This window comes from Hylobates moloch, unplaced genomic scaffold, assembly GCF_009828535.3.
Source record: "Hylobates moloch isolate HMO894 unplaced genomic scaffold, HMol_V3 SCAFFOLD_1, whole genome shotgun sequence".
Lineage (NCBI taxonomy): Eukaryota > Metazoa > Chordata > Mammalia > Primates > Hylobatidae > Hylobates > Hylobates moloch.
Genome location: NW_026652276.1, coordinates 191940158 through 191953923, shown reverse-complemented (window position 1 = coordinate 191953923; position 13766 = coordinate 191940158). Strand labels below are relative to the sequence as shown.

The window sequence follows — 13766 nt, the reverse complement described above, 5'->3', positions numbered from 1 at the left end:
CTTTCACTGAAATTAGAGGCAGAGAAACAAGGACATATTGTTAAAAATGAATAAATTAGAGCCGAATTAAGCCATCCAGCTCAATAACAGCAAAGGGAATATAGCAGTTGGTTAGAACAAACAATCTTCTTAAATAGGAAATGTACTTTAAAGCCATCCTGCTGTGATCCTGTTAATTACCAAAGAAGATTAGAACTCTTCTGGTTCATGGGATCCTTTTACCTAGTGTGTGGCAGTTCCAGCTGCATTAACAATCAGACATTTGCACTGTCCCTTCAGACCAGCGAGGGGATGTTATTAAAGAGAAGTCATTTACCCCAGTCCGTAAGATGTAGCCTGGCAGAAATTCAATAACTGTTTGTGATATGCTCATTCCGCTACTCTGCTTAGTGGTTTAGCTCTTAACATACAACAGCATTTGCCTAAATTTGCATCCACTGGGTGAGACAGAATAAAAATGCCCCATTTGGTGGGTTGATTTCAAAACAGAGAATAATGTGTGATTTGCTTTTCACTACAAATAATGTGAAGAAAAAGGAAAATTGCACCCCCTCACCCGTGACTCTCCTCTCCTCTCTCTCTGTCTCCTCTGTCTTCTCTCTTCCCCATCTCCTTCTCTCTCCCTCTCCTCCTCTCTTCTCCCCCACTGTTCCCTTCTCTTCTGTCTCCCTCCTTTTTCTCCTCCCCCCAACACTGCTTTTTCTCTCCCACTCACATCCTCTGATGGACATTCAAGCTAGTAAAATGCATGTTGGAGAATCTCTCAAACACAGCTAGGCACACACAGAGCCAGCTGGGTTTTGCATGTGAATTTCTTGTCAAAAGTGCAATAAAAGAAAAATGCTCTTAGAATTCAGACAAGAAGAAGACATCAAAGGAGGATTTAGGTGTAAAAACATGATCATCGAAGAGAAAAGAAATAGAACATATTTTAAAATATATGTGTATTTTAAACTTACCTTGAAAAGCAGTTTCAGTGCTAGCCCACCTCCGATGTCCCTGCGTGCTGGATTCCTCAGTTCCTTGGTTGAGATAATCACATGGTTGTGTTCTTGCCCGGTATAAATAGGTGCATTTGTGTGTCTGTGTAACAAAGTGTACACAAATATGTACTATAGATATGCACACATGCACGCAATCTTATCTCTGTATTTTAAAATATAAGGGAAGGCAGGAGGCTGCAGCCAGGATTCCTTCTTTTTCCTGGAACTCTTTTTCTCAGTCGGCAGGCTGAGGCTCTCAATCCAGTGAAGAGAGATCCTGTGAGCTGGCTTTATTTTTCCTTGTTTCCATGGTGGTTAGTGGTGCATCGTTCACCCGATCAGTTGTCACACTGACATGGTGCTGCCTGCTCAGCGGTCATTAATAACTGAACACCCTCCACTCCCCAGAGAGGAGCCAATCGCTTCAGACAGCCAAGATGTAGCACTCGCAGCTGCTCCAGTCTGGTTGGCTGAAACAAACTGTCTGTTCTATGACACTGCTGCTTAGGATACAAATAAATGAAACAGGCTTGCATATTTTCCTAGGTATCATTTTCCTTCTTCTTCTTTTTTTTTTTCCTTTCTGGGGGAGTTTTGGGAATTTTTGACAAGTTTTCCCAATTTTAGGTTATCAGTCATTCAGAGAAATATGTTTTCAGTCTGCAGATAGACAGGACACACTACTGATAAGGATTTCCCAAATATTAAAAACATCTGGTAGAGACTCAAACCTCCAACTCCATCTCTGAAGTTCAGCAATGACTGCATTATTTAAGAAGAGAAGCTTGCAACTGTTTTGAGTGGCATTTGGTTCTCTATAGATCCTACTTAATTTAGTGTATGTACTTGGTGTTCAATAACACCTTTTTTTTTTAGCAATGACATTTCTTGTCTGGATTGACCAGATTTTTAAAATAAAGCATATATTTGCCTCTCTGTAATTCACAACATTGGCATTTGAGGGGGTACTTTTTAAAAATATGTATTTCTAATTATACTCACTGACTTCTCCTTATATGATGTAATAAATCTGGGAGCTACATATGAATGGGTACATGTGTAGGTGTGTTTGTGTATCTGTGAGTGTGTGTATTTAGGATGTATTTTTTACCACTCTGGGGAAATATTTCGATTGTAATAATTTAAATTATTAAAAAAATTGTCTTTATTCTTAGGCCTATTAACTCTGAAAGGATATTTCCCAGGAAAATATACTATATAAGCCATATATGTAAAACATTTTTATTAATTACCAGAAATTTGGAAAACACAGAAACACATAGCAGTGCATATTTCTCAAACAACATCTATGAAAAATCAAAAAGCAGTTTTAAAAATGCATGTTTTACAACCTTAATTAGTATACTAGAGAAACATCTTGTTGAGGAGAATGGAACATGAGGATTAATATATCAGCAGGTCAAAAGCAGGCTAGAGTCATGACTCCAACCCCAGTTTTGAGAGACTACCCTCTAGTGGAGTAAAAAGAAATGGCACTTATTAGATTTACTTAGGAAAAAAAAAAAAAACCTTCACATCTAATTGCTCCTTAAGTGTTTATTGACATGACATAGACCAGTAGTTTGCAGTTATTATAATAATGCCAGGAAAAATTTTAAACAATAGGGTTATCTTTAAATACTGAATATTTTCACTCTGTAGTTTTCTAGAAACAGTTCCCAAATGCTTTTTTTCTATAAGAATTTATTCAAATGAATCAAAATAAGTTCAAGATGAAAGTAGCATCTCCTTTAACCTAATACTTATTTCAGAATGTTATTGTAAGGTTTTATTCTTTACTGGATACTCTAGTATTTACTCAGAAAGCACCGAGTCAGTTCTGTATGTTAGGGATCGTGGTTGGGTGTTGGGATGTTGTGTTGGAGTATATTAACATGTAATTTAATGTACTTTTAATAATAGTAATAACCATCCTTCTTACCCCTTAATTTTAATCTAGCAAATCTTAATTTCTTTAATATTCCAAATTATTTCAATATTTGCAGGATTTATTTCCACATATGGAAGAATAATCTTAAAATTGTGATAATTATTTGTAAAAAGAGAATTTTTATTTATGCCATGGTATCTTAAGTGATTAATTTTCATTGATTGGTATTGACTGTATAATTGACAAATCCAGTAATCAAACCAATTATAATGTACTCCCATAATGAAGGTAAGTTGTGATAGTCAGATACATGATTAAACTACTTTCTTGGTTTTTAAATGAAACTGCAGTCATACCTAATGTTTTAAATTTCAGTCTCTTTCAGAAATCAAGAAAAAATCTTTTCAGTTTTGATTCAGTTAGAATTGTTAAAGGTAGCCATTTATATGTTACCTTACATTATTTCATAGGAAGTTGTTTTAACTAAATGATCACTCTTTTGTAAGTGGGAGATCAGAGTGCTCTTCCTGCAATTGTCCTTTTAATGTAGGTACATGATAAATTTAAAATATTTTATACTCATTTTTATAAATTTAATATCGTGGAGCACTAGCAATGAGATTTTAATGTGAAAGAGAAAATGACTCTGGCTTTGGATGAAAAGGATGACGATTCTGTTCTTTGACTGGAATTTCTATCTTGTTCCAAGAGCATCAGCAGCTTTGTAGAATCAGTGTGTGTTTTGGGTGTTTTTTCACTTATCAGGGAGTTCAGTCCTTAACTGTAAATATGAAATGTGGCTGTCTCCAAAGATACATGAAAAAATTATTTTGGTATCACATCTATATAGTGAAGTACCATATGAAGACATTACATTGTAATACAGTAAGGATTTTAGAGTTTTTGAATTAATACAATTGTGAGTGATCATCAAATGAGAACCATGGAATCTTAGCACACAGTTGGCACATTAAAGCCAGGATAGAGCCCCTCAGGTATTCCAGGTTTTTTTCACCATATTACCCTCTCATCTACTGGATGATTGACAGGTCTCTGCTAATTCTTCTTTTCCTTCTTCTCGTTCTTTTCTTCCTTCTTCTTACTCTCCCTCCTTCTCTCCCTTCATTTTTTTTCTTTAAGTTTCTTCCTTTAGAAGGCACTAAAGCTTCAGAGAAATTTCACATTGCAAACCACAGTATTACATGGTTGTACATGTTACCTACATTGTAGGAAATGTCTACAGGGTTTCCTAGATGAATACTGAGTTTTAATGGAAATGTATTGAAATGGTTTTAAAACATAAATGAATAATTACAACCCTTAAATTATACTGAAAGAGTTTTGCCTTCGTCATCAAATAAGAAAATATTGGGGTACAGTAGATAGATATTCACTGACTTAGTGGTTGGGATTTTTAACTTGTTTATTGCTATTTCTTCAAATGCTGGGCTTTATTTGCCTGTGTGCTTTTCTTAGAAAAGTAGCCTGGACAGTCGGTAGAATGTGGGTTGTAGAGCCACAATGGCTGGGTTTGAATCCTTACCTTGCCACTTCCTAGAGACTCTGAGCATCATGTTAAGTATCATCTCTGTTAAGTACCGTCTGTGCATCTTGGTTTAAGTATAATCTCTGCATGTCATTTTTCTCCTAGAATTGTTATGAACATTAAAACAGTTAATATGTATACCGGGTTTAGAAAAGTGCTGAAATAGAGTAGTCTTGAACAAATGTTTGACATTATTATTGGCACTATTATGGTAGTGGTCATTGTTATCATGGTCATTGTCTTCCTCCTTTAACAAGATATAATCTCTCATTTGACCCACAATAGCACTCTTTATTGCTCTTATTACTTATCATTTTTTTGGTATTATAATTGTTTCTGTAATTTTACCTGTTTCCCTTTTTAGCGTATAAGATTCTCCTAGAGGGAGTATATGTCTTACTACGTTTTTAAGCTCCACAGTGCATATAAAATGGATAAAATAACATCTGTCGAGCACTAACATATGTTTGTATGTTATATACATTAACTTCAAAAATATTCTATTCAAATTGGGATTGATATATAAATTATAGCTATTCCAGTTGAATTATAGCTATTCTAGTGTTTCGTTGTTTTTTTTTTTTTCTTTTTTTAAGATGGAGTCTTACTCTGTTGCCCAGGCTGGAGTGCAGTGGCACGATCTCGGCTCACTGCAACCAATGCCTTCTGGGTTTAAGCAATTCTCCTGCCTCAGCCTCCCTGGTAGCTGGGACTATAGGCGTGTGCCACCGTGCCCTGCTAATTTTTTGTATTTTTAGTAGAGATGGGGTTTCACCATGTTATCCACGATGGTCTCGATCTCCTGACCTCATGATCAGCCCGCCACAGCCTCCCAAAGTGCTGAGATTACAGGCGTGAGCCACCGTGCCCGGCCAAGATAGATATTTTTACCTTCAATTGACAGCGTAGAAACATTGGCTGAAAGAAGCTAGCTTACTTGCCCAATATCCCAAAACTATTAAATAATGAGGCTAAAATTTGAACTCAGTTCTGTCTGCTTACAGAGCCAAAGCTCTTTCTACTGCACAAGATACTCAATATTCACTTGTAAAATAAATGAATGCTTGATGGATGGCTGAGTCAACCAATTCAATATAGTCAGCAACAAGGGATGCCAAAAATAAAATACTATTTTTTTTTTTTTTTTTTTTTGAGACGGAGTCTCGCTCTGTCGCCCAGGCGGGAGTGCAGGTGCAATCTCGGCTCACTGCAAGCTCCGCCTCCCGGGTTCACGCCATTCTCCTGCCTCAGCCTCTCCGAGAAGCTGGGACTACAGGCGCCCGCCACCACGCCCGGCTAAATTTTTTTTGTATTTTTAGTAGAGACGGGGTTTCACCGTGGTCTCGATCTCCTGACCTCGTGATCCGCCCGCCTCGGCCTCCCAAAGTGCTGGGATTACAAGCGTGAGCCACCGCGCCCGGCCAATAAAATACTATTTTTAAAAAGGAATGAGTTTTATGCACAAGACAGTGGTTGCTTTTATACAGTAGTGGTTGTTCAGGTTTGATGATAGAATTTTTGTTGCTGTCATGATTTGAGAAGTAGAGCTCTGAAGAAATGCAGTGCCTAGTGGAAAAAATGGGTTGATATGCTCAGAAAGCTAAATACATATGAATGAGTCACTGATGGTGAGGGGCTGACGTTGTGCTAGGAAGGTCTTCAATGACTTTGTCCTTTGTGGTCTAATTCTAATAACAGATTGGTTCTCAATTCAGTTAGAAACATGATGTAAGGTGAGTAATAATACTGACTGTTTGTTAGAATGTTGAACTAAAGCAAGTTGGGTCAGAGTTCTCATTTTCTTTTTCAAAGGAGTTTTGGAAAGTAGAATTGGAGAAAAACAGAGATTCTTATTTACCTATAGGTTTTGTTTTAATTTTATTTTTTTTCTTTATTTTTGAGACAGTTCTTGCTCTGTTGCCCAGGCTGGCGTGCAATGGCACGATCATAGTTCAGTGCAATAACCTCGAAATCCTGGGCTCAAATGTTCCTCCTACCTCAGCTTCCAGAGTAGCTAGGACCACAGGCACAAGCCACCATACCCTGCTAATTTTTCTTTTTCTTTTCTTTTTTCTTTTTTTTTTTTTCTTTGAGTAGAGATGGGGTCTCTCTATGCTGCCCAGCCTGCTCTCAAGCGAACCTTCCACCTCGGCCTTCCAAATGGCTGGGATTACAGACGTGAGCCACAGTACCAGTCCATGTCTTTTTTTTTAATACTTTTATTTTAAGTTCAGGGGTATATGTGCAGGTTTGTTACAGAGGTAAACATGGGTCATGGGGCGGGGTTTTGTGCATATTATTTCATCACTCACGTATTAACCCTAGTACCCATTAGTTGTTTTTTCTAATCCTCCCCCTCCTCCCACTCTTCACCCTCCAGTAGGCACCAGTGTCTGTTGATTTTTCATCATTTAGCCCCCACTTAAAAGTGAGAACATGTGGTATTTGGTTTTCTCTTCCTGCATTAGTTTGCTAAGGATGGTAGCCTCCAGCTGCATCCATGTCCCTGCAACAGACATGATCTTGTTCTTTTTTAATGGCTGCATAGTATTCCTTGGTATTTATGTACCACATTTTCTTTATCTAGTCTATCACTGATGGGCATTTAGGTTGATTTCCTATCTTTGCTGTTGTGAATAGTGCTGCAGTGAACATACATGTGCATGTGTCTTTATGAAGTGGTCAAAGAATATGAACAGACACTTCTCAAAAAAAAATACGTGCACCCAACAATCATGTGAAAAACAGCTCAACATCACTGGTCATTAGAGAAATGGAAATAAAAACCACAATGTGGTACCATCCCACATCAGTCAGAATGGCTACTATTAAAAAAGTCAAAAAACACCTTACTACGTCCTTACTAGATTAATGGGACGCAAACCCACGAAAATTTAGTTAACAGCTAAATATACTAATCAACTAGCTTCAATCTACTGACGAGGTTGTGGAGAAAAAGGAACACTTTTACACTGTTGGTGGGAGTGTAAATTAGTTCAACTGCTTTGGAAGACAGTGATTCCACAAAGACCTAAGCCAGAAATACCATTCGACCCAGCAATCCCATTACTGGGTATATACCCAAAGGTCTCACTTTTAATGAAAGATATGAATCATTTGAAGAACAAAAGTAATCTCATTATGCCAAGAAATTCACAATCAAGGATGACATGTCAGAAATCAATGAGATAAATTTTTTTCTCTATCTCTTCCTCAGATTCCTTTATTCTTCCCTATGTTTCTCCCTATATTTCTCTGTAGATCCAAAAAGGTCTGTCATCTTGGCTTTTCTCTATGTCTCTCTCCATTCTTTTCACTCAGGGGATTGACTTTTACTCCTTTTCTAGCGATATGAAAAAATTATCTAGCAATATTTCCACAAAATCCATACATATACTTGTTACTCATACTACAATAACAACAATCATCCCTTTAATCCTGAACCCTAGTCTATCTTTCCTTCTCTGTTCTCATATTAAGTTTCTCAAAAGAGCTATCAATATTTGCTACAATCACATCATCACTCTCTACCTACTTTTTCAGTTGACCTTTCTCTGGTTTGTAATCCAACCTTGTTACTGAAATTCTGCTTTGGAATCTCAACCAGTGCCCTCTCAATTTGGTTCTTGCACATCAAAGCCTCCTAAGTCATCCTCCTGCTTGTCTGCACATTCTATCTCTTGTCATTGTGGGTTCATCTACCTCTTAAGTATTTATCCTAGGCTTGTTCTTTTCTCTACTGTTCTTTATATGCTCTCTTAGATAATATTGTCTCTTCTACTATGTAATTACTACTTTCAAACCTATATCAATGCTCTTGCAAGTAAAATTAATCAGTCTCTTTATCCGTGCATCCATCCATCCATCCGTCTATCTATCTTTCTTCCTATCAGTCCTTCCCTCCAATTGTCTGGTAAATGTCTCTACTTGCGTGATTCCCCAGGCACTCTGTTCTCTACATGTCTAAAGCTGACCTCTTAAGTGCTCCCCTAAACTGGCTTTCTTCTTTTTTCCTTTCTTTTTTTTTTTTTTTTTTTTTATTTCTGCTGCTGCCTAGTTACCTAGAGAACTGCAGGAACTTTGGATCTTGTGCCTCATAGCTTGCATTTCACCATGTACAAATTGATTTTACTCTGAAGTTTTCTTAAATTATCTTCTCTGTCTGCTAGATGTTCATCATTTCTTGCCTTGGCTGCTGCGATTTCTCCTAACTTCCCTGCTTCCAGTCTCATCTTTTCTGGTTCATCTTTCTTGCTTCTAATCTCATACCTTCTAGTCTATTCTTCCCTTCCTCCACAACACAGTCAGGCTCACACTTGTGTTTAGCAAGGCTTCTTCCTACTGTTCACTCTTGATTCCTCAGTTCAATTATTTCTTGACAGCAAATTTAGTATTTTTGTTTTTATATTTATTATTGGTATTATTCAGAAAATAGAAATGATTTTCCTTGAGCTATCCACAAACCACAATGAAATAGATCAAATTTTAAAATATGCATAGCTGTACAAATGCAGAAATTATGTATGCTGAAATTAAAGTGCCTAGAATAATATTAAATAGCATTTGTTGAGTTTAACTATATGCAAGACACTGAAACTTGGTAGACCCTGCACACATATGGTTTCATTCTTACAGTACTGTGAGGCAGTCAGGGACTTTCCCCTTTTCACAGAAGAGGAAACTGGGGTTGGTGAACTTCTACAGTTATCACGCTAGTGAGGAAGAAAAGCTAGAATGCAAGTCAGACTCCAAAGCCAACAGTCTTAAAACTGTATTTTCTTCTCTTCAGTGATCTTTTGAGGCCCTCGTTCTCCTCTTCTTTGCAGGTTTTATAGCTTAATTTTTGCTTCCTGTGTTTGCTTATGTGTAACCAGATTGACAAAAAATATTCATGGTGGAAGACTAACAATTTAGCTATACCTCATGTTTTTCAACCCCAAAATGTTTGACAATATTTTTATTCTCCTAATTGGATGATTAACATAGTGTGAAGGTATCTATAAATCATTATTCCTCAAAGGCAAACATTATATCAGCTGAGATAATTTTTTATTATTTTCATGTTGGTTTTTATTTTGGATAGTTGTTATTTGTCTGCCTTTAAGAGTCAATATTTATGAATGACAATTGTATTACCCAGAGAAACCAGCTCTTTTTCTAATTATTGTGTCATCCTGAAACTAAATAACAAAATGGATTGATACACATACATAAAACTTCAACATTGGTATACATGAAACTACTTTGCTATATTTTAAATATATTTGAGACTACAAAAGCCAACATTTGCACCCTGTTTTAATAGCAGAGTTTCAAAGCTTTATTGAAGATGATTGTTATGCAGAAAACTGGAAAATCAGAAGTAGTAGTCTCTAGGCATAGAAGGAACAAGAACAGGACAGTCTTAGGTTTTTGAGGTAAGGAAATGTAAAATACAGTCAAACAAAAGAGCAACACGTGTCATTTTTTTTTTTTTTTGGCAAAATCGCTTATCTTTCTTTCCATTCCATAGACATGATGCAGAAAATGAGCAAATTAACCCTCACCATTAAGAGCACTTCTTACGTCCTTAACCTTTTATAAAGGGTACATTTGATTAGAAATGCAATGAATATTCAGTGCTTTGGTCAGTTTAGACTTTGGGGGTGCTCCCCAGCTGTATAATGCTCACTGAGAGCCTATGTGTGAACCACAAGCCCGGGAGAAGCCTGGCTGGCTGAAGGGGCTGTGCTGAAGGCTTTCACATAGTTACCATTACTAAGGAAACCACTTGTTTTGTCTGAACACTCTCTGAATAGATGTCTCATTTGAAGTCTAGTGCTCAAACCATGAGGATTGCATTATGGAGCTGAGAAAGAAATGAGGAGAACAAAAAATGCTTGAAAATGCCAACAAGCATTCACAAAGCGTTGTACTGTAATAACATTCCATGAGACAGAAGGTGCGTTTATTTTTGCCGCATTCCAAGTTATTTTGGTGTTATAAAAGCAAATTCCTTTGCTTGCCCACGTAATCAAAATAAGAAAAGCAGATGTTCTTCTGACCTATTCTTAATTCCTGCTCTTGTTAGGGTCTCACTGAGAAGTGTGACATACAGCAAAAGAAGGACAAAATATGGATTCTCATATTAATATAGATTTACTCCATTGGGCTTTATAACTAAATGGTGTAGTGCTATCCCTGTGCCAATAAACAAACACTTGTTCAGAGTCAGACCTCAGAATTTGTAGCCTCCAAATAATTACTGTTAAATTCAGAATGGCTACTGCAAACTGGTGCTTGGTGCTCATTAATGAGCATCCAATTCAGATTTGGAGTGAGAAAACACTGCTTCTAGGAGACTCCTGCTCCACTCTCCAGCTTCTGCCAACCTACAGCAAAGAACGCAGCTCCTACTTAAAATATCAGGCAATCCTTCTTTCTTCCTCACTCTGGAAAGTAGAGTTTGCGGGACTTTGATTACAGTATATTCTTTATCATCCCTCTCCCCGTTTTTGATATGGTCGATGACGTTATTTTAAAAGTATACAATTTGCTATGCGGACACCCAGTCAGAGTTTGCCACCTCTACACCCATATAGAAAGTCACGGAAGGAAGTCATTCTTACCTCTGTGTTGAGCTACTTTAATCCTTTCAGCAAATGAGAGATGTATCAACACAGTTAATCCATAAATGCAGAAATTAATAAATATGAATAGATTACTTGTTGTTTTACTTTTTGCGGACTGTCAGCTATGAGAGTTAGTGTCTTGCCTACACAAGAGTCCATGAATGAATGAGATCTTTGGACTCACAGCCCAGAGCTTTAGCACTGCGCTAAGGACAGTCCCTCTGTGCACAGGTTGGTCAAGTCTCTCTTTGGAAGACCACTGTTACAAAGAGGTGCTAGCATGTCTAAAATCTAGAAACAGGCACAATAAGCAAGTACAAGTTTATTTCTTTCATGGATTCTTACAGATTAATACTAAAAAATTATAAATATGAAACACTAACACAGCATTGTCAGAAGAAAGTCTTTCGTTTGTTTGTTTTTACATTTTCTTTTTTCCTTAAATATATTGGCAGTCTCGCATTTTTAATAAACATATATTTCAAGTAATTGTCTTTTGCAGATTTCTTCCTCAACCAAATTTAAGAGATGCCAAATTCAGTAGAATTGACTAAGGATAAACTAAATAGTTTTCTAGCATTTAATGGGGCATCCCAACACCATTAAAAAGGCCCTAAATTTGAAAGCATGAAAGAAGAAATTTTATTCATGTGAAAGTACACAAATACTTTTCCTATCAATAATATCCTCACTAGTCTGATTACAGGTCTTCAATTCATTTTGAAATGAACAGCCTGAAGCTGCCAGCTGTTTCTGATCTGATGTGTTTATAGAATATTTACTTAGGGTATATATTTAGCAGTTTAGATATCATGGCTGCTGACAAGAAAATTCTTCTAATACTGAAACTTACTATGAAGTTTCTTTTATAAAATGGATATGTATTTGGTCCCAGATATGTTACCTTGTCAAAATTTGGCAGTGAACAGGATGTCTGCATCTTTGTATTCCTGGTCCTCAGCACAATGCCTAGCATATAGTAAGCATTCAGTAAGAAGAGATTGAATTGAATTGTTTGATATGAGAAAAATACAACAAAGTCAGCATTTATAAGATGATCCTTAGCCTGGCTTGAGTGTAGAATGATGGAAACAGCAAATGTTTAACTGTCTTTGACAATTAGCTAACAAAGTCTAATTTTTCTGTGTCCTTTCAATCACTTATAATCTTTTTGGAAATATTCTGTGTGTATACATACACACATATGTAATATATATTATACACACATATATATTATACACACATAATATATAATACACACGTATATAAGAATATACATATATTTATGTATATAAGAATGTACATGTGTATATAAGTATATACATATATGTGTCTGAATGTTTACATATATATGTGATAAAATTGCATTGAAAGGATTGAGTCAAATCTAACAGCCCTTATTTTGTTTCAAGTACAGTGGTTATGTTTGTATTTTTTCTCTTAATGGGAGAGTTTTCAAAATGCCTCTAAGTACCAAAACACATCAGATATTCATTATAATTCTGTTTCTGCCTGCAGCAATAAGATCTGCAGTCCACTGTAACAGTCCTACATTTCAATTAACACCAAGCGTCATTTTATTTGGAGAAGTAAGTACTATTTAGAAGACTTAAATTTGTTCATAGGACAAAGAAATTGTGTCTTAGTCCATTTTCTGTTGCTACAACAGAATACCATAGACTGGGTAATTTATAAAGAAATGACATTTTTTTTTCGGTAGTTCTGGAGGCTGCGAAGTTCGAGGTAAGGGGCTGCATCTAATAAGGACCTTATGACATCACACATGGAAGGGGGCATCACATGGTGATAGAGCAAGAGCATGCCTGCTCAGGTCTCTCTTTCTCTTCTTATACAGCTACCAGTCTCATTATGGGAGCTCAGCTCTAATGACTATCTAAACCAAATTGCCTCCAAAAGGCCCCACCTCCAAGTGCCATCAGTATATGAATTTGGGGATCAAGCTTTCAACACATGAAATTTGGGGACACATTCAAACCATAGGAGATTATAATATGAAGACAAATGGAGACTTTAGTTATTATCCAAATTATTAGTATATATGTATAATCATAACGTTAGAAGCTCATTTACTAATTTAAAAATGTTATGGTCTTTACTATGCATACGCAAGCATACATGTGCTTTGAATTATGAAGTACCTCGTGCGATTTGGGACGTTGTCTTAAGGCCCAGGTCAAAACTTATCTTCCTAGGGTAGATAAAATTCTAAGAATGATTAAAATATAGTGAACTTAAAAATAAGTAAATGCCAATTTGTATAGTATTAGATTTAGTGAATTTAGAAAAAAATTAATGTCATATTTAATTCAATGAAACATGTATTGATTTTGATTCCTTCTATGTTATTTAACTAAATTAATGTTGGCTTTTAAAATGTTTATTTAAAAAATACCACAGTGTCATCCCAGCAGTTTGGGAGGTCAAGGCAGGTGGATCACCTCAGGTCAGGAGTTCGAGACCAGCCTGGCCAACATGGTGAAACCCCGTCTCTACTAAAAATATAAGAATTAGCCATGTGTGGTGGCGCATGCCTGCAGTCCCAGCTACCCAGAGACTGAGGCAGGAGAATCACTTAAACCTGGTAGGCGGAGGTTGCAGTGAGCTGAGATTGTGCCATTGCACTTCAGCATGGGTGACAGAGCAAGAGTCCATCTTTTTTTTTATTTTTTTATTTTTCTTTCTTTTTTTTATTTTATTATTATACTTTAGGTTTT

The 13766-nt window shown here is 36.5% G+C and overlaps 2 protein-coding genes across 5 annotated transcripts in view; one reads left to right on the top strand and one right to left on the bottom strand.

The window, feature by feature from the left end:
* Positions 1-1412, bottom strand: part of LRRN3 (leucine rich repeat neuronal 3) — a 35099-nt gene extending 33687 nt beyond the window's left edge. For both annotated transcript variants that reach the window (XM_058426039.1, XM_032761471.2), the window contains exon 1: positions 960-1412. The gene's annotated coding sequence lies outside the window, so the exon portion shown is untranslated. The remainder of the gene's footprint in view (positions 1-959) is intronic.
* IMMP2L (inner mitochondrial membrane peptidase subunit 2) overlaps positions 1-13766 on the top strand; it is an 885601-nt gene that overhangs the window by 450088 nt on the left and 421747 nt on the right. The window lies entirely within an intron of this gene.